This window comes from Salvelinus alpinus, chromosome 6, assembly GCF_045679555.1.
Source record: "Salvelinus alpinus chromosome 6, SLU_Salpinus.1, whole genome shotgun sequence".
NCBI lineage: Eukaryota > Metazoa > Chordata > Actinopteri > Salmoniformes > Salmonidae > Salvelinus > Salvelinus alpinus.
In genome coordinates, this window is record NC_092091.1 from 52370751 (window position 1) to 52382875 (window position 12125).

At 40.7% G+C, this 12125-nt stretch overlaps 1 long non-coding RNA gene across 1 annotated transcript; it reads right to left on the minus strand.

Moving 5' to 3' along the window:
* Positions 1-1791: 1791 nt before the first annotated feature.
* LOC139578873 (uncharacterized) lies at positions 1792-3914 on the minus strand. The gene is made up of 4 exons (XR_011675633.1): positions 3781-3914; positions 3073-3149; positions 2694-2805; positions 1792-2118 (listed from the first exon to the last, which is right to left on the minus strand). It is a non-coding gene; the product is annotated as an uncharacterized lncRNA (long non-coding RNA).
* Positions 3915-12125: the final 8211 nt, after the last annotated feature.

Sequence of the window (12125 nt, forward strand, 5' to 3'; positions counted from 1 at the left end):
TTGATGCCCCACGAGGTGAAATCTTGCATGGAGCCCCAGACCGAGGGTGATTGACCGTCATCTTGAACTTCTTCCATTTTCTAATAATTGCGCCAACAGTTGTTTCCTTCTCACCAAGCTGCTTGCCTATTGTCCTGTAGCCCATCCCAGCCTTGTGCAGGTCTACAATTATATCCCTGATGTCCTTACACAGCTCTCTGGTCTTGGCCATTGTGGAGAGGTTGGAATCTGTTTGATTGTGTGTGGACAGGTGTCTTTTATACAGGTAACGAGTTCAAACAGGTGCAGTTAATACAGGTAATGAGTGGAGAACAGGAGGGCTTCTTAAAGAAAAACTAACAGGTCTGTGAGAGCCGGAATTCTTACTGGTTGGTAGGTGATCAAATACTTATGTCATGCAATAAAATGCAAATTAATTATTTAAAAATCATACAATATGATTTTCTGGATTTTTGTTTTAGATTCCGTCTCTCACAGTTGAAGTGTACCTATGATAAAAATTACAGACCTCTACATGCTTTGTAAGTAGGAAAACCTGCAAAATCGGCAGTGTATCAAATACTTGTTCTCCCCACTGTATCTAACCATTGGCCCCAATGACTTTATCTGTGATGGCAAATGTATCATATAATGCTGTTTAGGTGTAACATTGCAGTCTGGACAAAGCTCCATTCCAATGCTTCAAATTATTTTCAATGAGTAACTTCAACCTAGACACAGTCACAATGGAAAGAACAGGTGCAAATACTATCTGTACAATCTCTATTAGCTCAATTATCAGTTGTATATATGCATTGACTTCCAAACTCTCCAAAACAAATGGTAATATCCTTAGCAGGACAAGCATTTGCCCAGATGACTGTTTTAGTTTACCATCACTTGACGTTAATGTACTAACAGAAATTGGGGATGGCCGATCTCTAACATCTAGAGGGGAATAAGGGAAACCAAGAATAGCAGAATTCACAGAGTCCAGATCAATCTGTCCTGACACGACAAGATGATTCAAAACACATTTGATTTCCAGTGGGGCTATACCCTCCAGAATGACATGCATAATGTCTTGCGGAGTTTGTTGTATGATATCAAAGGCTGGGAATTCAACTAACTTGCTCCTTCTATTGATCCCATATGTTGTTCTCAGGCTGTTGCGAAGCAAGTCCGTCTGTACCTTTTCTATTTCTTCACACTGTCTGACATGCTTCTCCAATGTCCTTTTAGTATATGCATCCTCATTGAAGTGTGACTGCATGTCCTCAAAAGAACACTCACAGTGTCTGCACTTATTGTAGGCAAAGCCCACACCCTCTTTGAACCCTGCTAGTTCATGTTGTGCCAGGGTGTCTCCACAGAGACACCATGGCACCATATATAGTTATCTCTGTTAATAGTTAGCATTTTAACCCCACTGTACAATGCATCCATATCTTCCATGATTCTATTCAATATTACATCTACACCAGATTGACGGAGGTCTGCTGATCTAGCCATGGCAAGTAGCCTGATAGCAGCCAGTTTAGACCTGTGTTTTGGATTTATATTTCCTAGGGTGGAGTACACCATTAACAACTTGTTCTTTGATGCAAAGGATCCTAGTGGATTACAAATTTCTATTTCATCCGTGTAAAGAACAATCTGCAATGCCTTTGGTTTCTCTGAAAATAAGGGATGTGATTTTAGAAGAGCACCATCAACAATGTCATGAAAAAAACTTTCCCTGCACATCTGGGTTCCCTTTTCAACCATTGACAAAATCCTTGGGTGTGATAAGAACTGTTCTAGACTTTTGACTAATGGTACATAAATGATTTTATGATCTTTGATTAAAATGTATTTTGATCCTCCACATTTCATCCTGCATATGGTTCGAGCAATTGGAATTTCCTCTGCGTCCAAACAGCTAAACTGCTACTTAATAACACTGACCTGTCTAAATGTTGTTGCAACACCAGCAAAAGGGTCAATGAAATTGTCAAATATATCCATTGCATCTTTTTCAAGTTGACCTGATGTGCATCCTGAATGCTTCTTTAGCACTGCCTCCATCTGCTTCCTGAGGTTGTCCAATAGTGATGATTGATACTTCTGTACCCCAGCAACAATGTCATTCACGCCTTTCTGAAAATGAGAGAGAGAGAGAGGTGGGGAAGTCATCAATCATGGAGGTTGGAACACACCATGTATACCTAAGATATTCAGATTTGCTTATGACATATTCATTAACATAAGGGATCAACAATAGTAAGGTGGATAACCTAGCACTGAGAATGAACTCAACCATCACTGAACCACTACAAAATGCTCTGCATAATGTAACAAACCAAATGCTGTGCTCTGTTCAGAAAAAAGCATCTTACCTGTGAGAGACAATACTTGGCTCTGGCATTTATCACAAAAGCAGTGGCATGTGTTGTCTGATCCTAAAAAAAAATGGACATTGAATGTAGTATCAGGATACTACATTCAATGTCCATTTTTTTTTTAGGATCATCAAATGTATATTTGATGAAAATACATTTTCATCAAAGATCACATGTCAGGACATGTGCGGGCTGGACATTACTAGTTCATGACAAGTCTAATGTTTGTGATAGGAGAAGTGGTTGCGAAGACTGACTATGAATGCTATTAGTAAATCTAAGTACTTAAAATATGGTCAATTTCAGTAGATTGCCACCAACCGAGTAACTTACTTGTTGCATTGTGACAGCTCCATGTTGCTCAATGCCCCTCTGAGTCAGATGTATGGAGTTGCTTATCAGTGATGCTGGAGTTAGCTAGAAGCTGATCGGGTTGAATGTTGTTCTGTGTACCACACATCAAAGAAACAGATTATTATTTGAAATTGTATTTAGTTTCACCAATAGAGCTATTTAAGTGTTTTGTTCCTATTTATCATTGATTATTTTCACATTAACCCAGCTTTAGCCATAAGAGTCATTATCGCTAAAATTATCGAATAGCCTATGGACAGACAGTATGACTTTGGTCCGTGTATCGTCCGTTCATTAAATATTTGTTTTTAAATCCAGAGAACCAAAAAAGAAATGCTAACTAGCTAACGTTACTTACTTGTTCCGGTGGTACTTGGCTTTCCTCCGATAGCTGTTCATCTGGTCGGGTGCAATCAAAACGTTTATGTTGTGAAACTGCAAAATAATATACTTTAGTATTCAATTCACACCGACATACTGTAGCTGTACATTATACATTTGAAGTTGCATGAATACAAAGCACGTGCTAAGGTACCATACATCTGGCATGATGCCAAACCATATAGTTAATTGTTACTCATATGGTAATTGGCTAACTCCTTTCATTACTCTAATAATGTACAACCATCTCTGTAGAATAACAAAGCATATTACACTAGAAACAGTAACAACTACAGTATTGTATATTTTACAATTCGTTTGCATGACGCACGAGCAAAGTAATACAGCTGACGGCATACATGAAAGGCATTGCAATTTGTGTGAGTAAATGCAACCAACCAACATTGATATGTAAGCAACTCTATCAATAACAAGATTATCATCACTACCTAAATGCTTGAATCGAATTTACAAATAAATATTTTCCGAGGCTGAAGCGTGACAAGAAATAACTACACTGAAAGACCCAGCGTTGTTTTTAGCTGCTTCTATGCGTGCAAAACGAATTCTCTACTTCGTGTTTGCGTACAGTCTTTAAGTACCAGAAAGTTCCACTAGGGGGCGAATAACACAATGGAACACAATGACAATCCATTTTAACTATTGTAATAAAATAATCTGTTACCTTCTAACAGGATGGCAGCACATTACTAAAAGCAAACGCAAGTAAAACATTCCCACTGCTTTCGATGAAAAGGGCGGAAAGAACTGAAAATGATGTTCACAAGTATTTATAATACGACCAGTAATTTGATTGGAGTAGAGTACAACAGCACTGGGACTTTTAACTATACATGTATCACTCCGATTTACAGGTGTTCTAATAACCGTTAATTACATTAACGATCGTTATCTATCTTAAATTGTAACAAACTTCGCACCGCAAAGATGAACATATTTCCCCAAATAACATTTTAGTTAAATTATGAATGGTCGTCAGGAGAGGACCGTAACGTGTAGACCTACACAAAGTAGCAGTAGCAAGCTAGTGTGTAGGAAAATGTATATGTGGTGCTTGGCAACAGTCCAGTCCCAGACCAGTTGTGGAACTATGTGTCCCAGTCCAGTTGTGGAACTATGTGTGTTGGCCGAGCCAAATAAATCATTAAATAAATAAACACATCATAATCTGTTGTCGCTTATTACTGTTAACTAATAAATTGCGCTTGTAGAACTGTTGTATAAAAGCAATATCACACTCGCGGTCGTGCTGTTATACTGAATATTATTATCTGCGGCCTCATACCTACGACCGAATCACAGCATTGCTGATATTCAGCACTCCCTCTCGTGTGATATTGCTTAATGGACGTACGTTAATGGACGTACGTTCATCACATTATCTAGATAAATAAGGGAAGCCTATAACTAAAAAGTAAAAGACGGTCCAAATATTTGAGTCATCTAACAACACCACGAATGAAGATGGAATGGATGACACATATCTAGGCATGGATCATATATCAACCGCAGTATTAAAAGGTAATGTTAATTTGTTTATACCCGTCTACCTTTCTCCTTAGCAAGCTAACATTAGCTTACGTTCATTTGAATTGGAAAGTTGGCAAACCAAGTTAGCATGCTAATTTTAACTAGGTAACGTTGACTGTTAGCAGTTAATAATTGCACGAACGGCCATTCGTTGAAAAAACTTGAACTTTGGTTAGATTGAGAGTGCTTTATTGCCAGAAATAGTGTTGATGAGGTGTAAATGTGCCCTAATGACTGACACCTTCGATTATTTAGCTTTGGCACTCTTTCTATTTACAATAGAAAATAAATAGAAAGGGCGTCAAAGATGGCGAGCTAAATTATCGATGGTGTCAGTCATTGTCTACAATCTTAGCTAGGCAGGCAAAGATTAACTACCTAAGATTTTCAATATGGGAGACAATTTAGCCTTAACGTTAGTTTCATTAGCTTGCACTATTTTTTGGATTAAAGTAATTGACGTCAACGTTAATGATATACTGGTAGTCTAATTTTGTTAGCTAACATTAGCTAGCTTGGTAAATCATTCCTGCATTAACTGGAAGGGGAAGGCAGTATGCTAATGTCTCATAACCTATATCAACCTGACACTTTGCGTCTATAAACTATGATTTAGTTGCTAATTATTTAACTATTTACCATGTGGTTAAATGTGTTTTTCAGCTGCTAATATAAGCACAGACATGCTGCCCAGCCTCTCTAAGGAGGATTTCTGTGATCTTTCTCGGGCCAGAGCACTTCTTCAGAAGGAGAACCATTTGGAGATTTACTCATGGTGAAAATGAGGTAATGTTAGATTTTGACATTTGGGAGACATTTCATCTAACCATGCAGACAGTGTTTCCTCTTATCAAAGTAGCATTTCCTGGCCATCATTACAATACATGTATCTAAAGATGTAGTTGTTTTGGTGTTTGCTGTTAGGTTGTTGTTACAGTGTGGTGTTCTTTTTTATTTATAATTACCATTGAATAAATGTATGTCTTGTACAGGGTCAAGAATCAGACCTGTGTAGACCAGGCACCTCTGGGACCTGTGATTTCAGCCCCCCCCTCTTCCCTCGAAGCAACATTACCCATGCAGAGCAAGGGGAATAACTACTCCAAGTCTCAGCGCGAGTGACGTTTGAAACGCTATTAGCGCGCACCCCGCTAACTAGCTAGCCATTTCACATCGGTTACACCCGCCTAATCTCGGGAGTTGATAGGCTTGAAGCACAGCGAAGAGCTTCTGGCAAAACGCAGGAAAGTGCTATTTGAATGAATGCTTACGAGCGTGCTGCTGCCTACCACCGCTCAGTCAGACTGCTCTATCAAATCATAGACTTAGTTATAACATAATAACACACAGAAATATGAGCCTTAGGTCATTAATATGGTAGAATCCGGAAACTATAATCTCGAAAACAAGACGTTTATTCTTTCAGTGAAATACGGAACGTTCCGTATTTTATCTAACGGGTGGCATCCATAAGTCTAAATATTCCTGTTACATTGCACAACCTTCAATGTTATGTCATAATTACGTAAAATTCTAGCAAATTAGGCGGCCCAAACTGTTGCATATACACTGAGAGAAGTGACACAATTTCACCTGGTTAATATTGCCTGCTAACCTGGATTTCTTTTAGCTAAATATGCAGGTTTAAAAAATATATACTTCTGTGTATTGATTTTAAGAAAGGCATTGATGTTTATGGTTAGGTACACATTGGAGCAATGATACGCACCGCATTGATTATATGCAACGCAGGATAAGCTAGATAAACTAGTAATATCATCAACCATGTGTAGTTAACTAGTGATTATGATTGATTGATTGTTTTTTATAAGATAAGTTTAATGCTAGCTAGCAACTTAACTTGGCTTCTTACTGCATTCGCGTAACAGGCAGGCTCCTCTTGGAGTGCAATGTAATCAGGTGGTTCGAGCGTTGGACTAGTTAACTGTAAGGTTGCAAGATTGAATCCCCCGAGCTGACAAGGTAAAAATCTGTCGTTCTGCCCCTGAACGAGGCAGTTAACCCACCGTTCCTAGGCCGTCATTGAAAATAAGAATGTGTTCTTAACTGACTTGCCTAGTTAAATAAAGATTAAGTAAAGGTGTAAAAAAAAAAAACGGCCAAATCGGTGTCCAAAAATACCAATTTCCGATTGTTATGAAAACTTGAAATCGGCCCTAATTAATCTGCCATTCCGATTAATCGGTCGACCTCTAGTAACAAGCATGATTTCCGTTAAGAGAGCAGCAGGGGATGACTTCCAGTATCCATGCAGCCGTGAACTCACTGTAATGGCGAAGCGTCTCATAGAGTACTACCCAATGCTGCGGGACAGATCTACAACCAGTGGAGCTGAGTGGGTAAGTCACTACTCAGGTATTCAACACATGTTTCTAAACGCAGCACTGTTGGAACCTGGCAGCCAAAGTGCAAACATCTGACACTCAAAATAGGAGGGATGTGCTTCATCCAGATCAATCAGGGCAACATGTGTCTGCTTGTATCGTTTCATTTCTGGATTCGATTTTGTTTAATGTGATTTATAACACAAACAATTTGTTGTTTTTTAGGAATCTGTGAAGAAGCAGCTTTTGAAAAGGATTCAGAATGTGACAACCCCCAAAAAGAAGTAGGGAGCGACTCCTTCAAGAAAGAGGCCACGAAGCCTTAGATTTCAGAGCAGCCAGGAGATGTCCACTGATGAGACTGATGAATCCACCTCCTCAACCCTGATCTTGGAGAGATCCCCACAATCTAGATGCATCACCCCAGAGGTTGAACAGTTGGGTGGTAAGTACACACATTTAAATAGTGGATAGTGTTTCTGTATAAATGCAACTTCTACTACTACTCTAAATGAGGGACTAGAAACAAAGTGACTGTTTAGTCGTCAGTGTTTCCTGTGGAATGAGAGGTTTGGGGGGGGTAGTACCAGCGGAATCACTGGTCTTAATTTCAGTCTACATTTTTAAATGTTAATTGGTCGGGTTTGTTATGTTTTCTGGCATCAGAAACTACTGAGAGCCTACAGAACCAGACCAGACATTATACAACTCTACAGGAGATGTACAAAACCAAGGCCAGACCCAACCAGAAGGATGTTTCCCAGCTCCTGGACCTTGAATTCCAAGCAAGACGGGCCTTCATCGACTCTGATGCTACTAAGGAGCAGGACAGGCCTACCAAGATACTTCAAGCTTCAGAGAACTGGATCATGTAAGCAAATGTATTAATTTTAAGTAGGCCTATGCTTCTTTAGCCTGGTTAACACTAGACCGAATCTCAAATGAGATGCGGTGTGGGAACTGAGCAGCGTGAGAAGCCATAAGCAGAGACGGGGGTAAACTACTTCGTGCAAATGTAAAACAGTGAGCTCGCTAGAATTCGGTCTGGTAGTAACCAGGCTAATGCTTCCTATGCCTCCAGCTAGATAGACAGAGTCTTACACTGTCTGTCTGTCTGTGTCAGGTTATGGATGAACTCCGGCGGATCCTCGATCAAGGGAACTCCCGCTTCATACCTGAACTGAAGACCCGCTGGGGGACCTTTTACAACAAGGCACAGTTTTATGGAGTGTTCAAAAAGGTCATGAAGCCACCGCTGCTGGACAAAGGTAATTACTGGTTCTGTTGACAATGGAGAATTCCATGAACGGATTCATTTTTGTTTAAATAACGCTGTGCATGTATTAGAATTTATTACTTAACCATAACATACAAAGAGTGTAAATTGTCTTTGTGGTCATATTTGTTTTTCTCTTTGTGTTTGTGTCAGTCTGGAGAAGAGCCCAATACCTTTCTTCAGGCGAGACCACTCTTCAGCCCTGTCGTGAATGTCTGCGAAACCAACTGCGTACTGGCCATTGGAACCATGCCTGTGGTGACCTTCCCAAAAGAGGACATCTATGCCAGCGTGACGTATCTCATGGCGTGTTATTACGCCTTTCACCTCACATATCCCAAGTGCATTGCGACACTCCTCTCTGTGCTGCAGACAGAAGTCCTCTCGGACGCCATCCATGACCGGGACATGACTTCTTCATAGAAAAAGGCTATGATCGAGTGGAAAAAGTTAATTACTGACTAGGGTTGCACAATACCATTTTTAAATTTCCAGTCCCGATAACAGAACTGTGTGTATTGGCCCATCCGAGAACCGATCCGATAACCTTTAATAAATAGGCAGGGCGTTTGTTGTTTATTATAAGAAGGTTTAAAGCACTGTTATGTTTGTTATCTTCCCATTGGTCTTACATTTTCACCTTGACCACCAATGGCCTTTGTTGTTGTTTTTGCATCCTTTGTTCTGCCCATATCAGCCTCTGGATATACTGAGTCCTCAATAAAGAAGTGAAAAGAAATTAGAGCAAGCCAATCTCATTTCTAGAAGTAGTACAAGTACATTTGTCTTAGTCAGGATTACTTATTTTAAGCACAATATGCTATTTTTCTGTAAATTCCTGGGCATATTGCCTTATTTCTAAATTTAAGCACATTTTCCTACATATTGAGAAAATAATTATTAAATCTTTTCTTTGTATCCAGACAAATGTACTTGTTTTTAGTGTAGCTGTACTTGTTTTAAGATATATTTACTAAACATGTCACGTTCCTGACCTGTTTTCCTTTTTCTTGTATTTATTTAGTTGGTCAGGGCGTGAGTTGGGTGGGTTTGTCTATGTGGTATTTTCTGTGTTGGGAGGTTTGTGTCCGGCCGGGTATGATTCTCAATCAGAGACAGCTGTCAATCGTTGTCCCTGATTGAGAATCATACTTAGGCAGCCTGGGTTTCACTTGTGTTTTGTGGGTGATTGTCTTCCGTGTAGTCGTTGTGCCACACGGGACTGTTTGTCGGTTTTCTATTTGTTATTTTGTTTCATTATAGTGTTCAGTTCGATGCTAATAAATTATGGACACTAACCACTCCGCGTATTGGTCCGATCCTTCTCGCCTCTCCTCGTCTGAGGAGGAGGAATTAGAAAGCCGTGACAAAACATATAGCCTTATTTCTGTCACGATCGCTGTCGTTGTGGAAATGACCGGACCAAGGTGCAGCATGGTGAGTGTACATTTCTTTTATTTTGATAAATGTCACCAACAAAACAAAGAACAAAGGAAACGACCGTGAAGCGTACTTAGGCTATAATGCCACTTACAAAGACAACTACCCACAAATACAAAAGGAAAAAAGGCTGCCTAAGTATGAATCCCAATCAGAGACAATGATAGGCAGCTGTCTCTGATTGAGAACCATACCCAGCCAAAACATAGAAACAAAGAACATAGAGTTTCCCACCCGTGTCACACCCTGACCAACCAAACAGAATAAAAAGATCTCTACGGTCAGGGTGTGAATTTCAAGATGATGGCACTAGGATTTGCTACATTTTCCTACATATTGAGAAAATTATTCTTAAATCTTTTCTTTGTATCCAGACAAATTACTTGTTTTTAGTCTGAACGCACTAGGTTTAAGATATCTGCGTTCTTTGAGACTAGATCATTTTACTTGTTTAAAACATTTTGGCAAGTTAAACTTTTCCTGTTCTGTTGGCAGATAATTTTGCTTATTTTAAGTAATGTTTCCCTCATTTTATTGCTTTTTTTTCTTGTTTTTGAGAGCTGACTTTTTGCAGTGTATTATTTGAACCTGCTGGTCATCTATGAACATTTGAACATCTTGTCCATGTTCTGTTATAGCCTGAAGAGGACTGGCCACCCCTCATAGCCTTTATTTGCACTTTTCTGGGATGCTTGATTGTTTTGATTGTTTTACTGAGCGGCTTATCAGAAGTAGACATCAATCAATCAAATGTATTTATAAAGCCCTTCGTACATCAGCTAATATCTCAAAGTGCTGTACAGAAACCCAGCCTAAAACCCCAAACAGCAAGCAATGCAGGTGTAGAAGCACGGTGGCTAGGAAAAACTCCCTAGAAAGGCCAAAACCTAGGAAGAAACCTAGAGAGGAACCAGGCTATGAGGGGTGGCCAGTCCTCTTCTGGCTGTGCCGGGTGGAGATTATAACAGAACATGGCCAATATGTTCAAATGTTAATAAATGACCAGCATGGTCAAATAATAATAATCACAGTGTTATCGAGGGTGTAGCAAGTCAGCACCTCAGGAGTAAATGTCAGTTGGCTTTTCATAGCCGATCATTAAGAGTATCTCTACCGCTCCTGCGGTCTCTAGAGAGTTGAAAACAGCAGGTCTGGGACAGGTAGCACGTCCGGTGGACAGGTCAGGGTTCCATAGCCGCAGGCAGAACAGTTGAAACTGGAACAGCAGCAAGGCCAGGTGGACTGGGGACAGCAAGGAGTCATCATGCCCAGTAGTCCTGACGCATGGTCCTAGGGCTCAGGTCCTCCGAGAGAGAGAAAGAAAGAGAGAAGGAGAGAATTAGAGAAAGCATACTTAAATTCACACAGGACACCGGATAAGACAGGAGAAGTACTCCAGATATAACCAACTGACCCTAGCCCCCCGACACATAAACTAAACATAAAGAGAGGGAAACCGGCCAGGCAGAGACAGCAAGGGCGGTTCGTTGCTCCAGAGCGGTTCGCCTCCCCCATTTCTCCTTCACCCAAATCCAGATAGTTGATGTTCTGAAAGAGCTGCAAAATCTGGACCCCTACAAATCAGCCGGGCTAGACAATCTGGACACTCTTTCTAAAATGATCTGCCAAAATTGTTGCAACCCCTATTACTAGCCTGGTCAACCTCTCTTTTGTATCGTCTGAGATTTCCAGAGATTGGAAAGCTGCCGCGGTCATCCCCCTCTTCAAAGGGGGAGACACTCTAGACCCAAACTGCTACAGACCTATATCTATCCTACCCTGCCTTTCTAAGGTCTTCAAAAGCCAAGTTAACAAACAGATTACCGACCATTTCGAATCCCACCGTACCTTCTCCGCTATGCAATCTGGTTTCAGAGCTGGTCATGGGTGCACCTCAGCCACGCTCAAGGTCCTAAACGATATCCTAACCGCCATCGATAAGGCTTTCGACTCTGTCAATCACCACATTCTTATCGGCAGACTCAACAGCCTTGGTTTCTCAAATAATTGCCTTGCCTGGTTCACCAACTACTTCTCTGATAGAGTTCAGTGTGTCAAATCGGAGGGCCTGTTGTCCGAACATCTGGCAGTCTCTGTGGGGGTGCCACAGGGTTCAATTCTCGGGTCGACTCTGTATACATCAATGATGTCGCTCTTGCTTCTGGTGATTCTCTGATCCACCTCTACGCAGACGACACCATTCTGTATACCTCTGGCCCTTCTTTGGACACTGTGTTAACTAACCTCCAGACGAGCTTCAATGCCATACAACTCTCCTACCGTGACCTCCAACTGCTCTTAAATGCAAGTAAAACTAAATGCATGCTCTTCAACCAATCGCTGCCCGCACCTGCCCGCCCGTCCAGCATCACTACTCTGGACGGTTCTGATTTAGAATATGTGGACAACTACAAATAC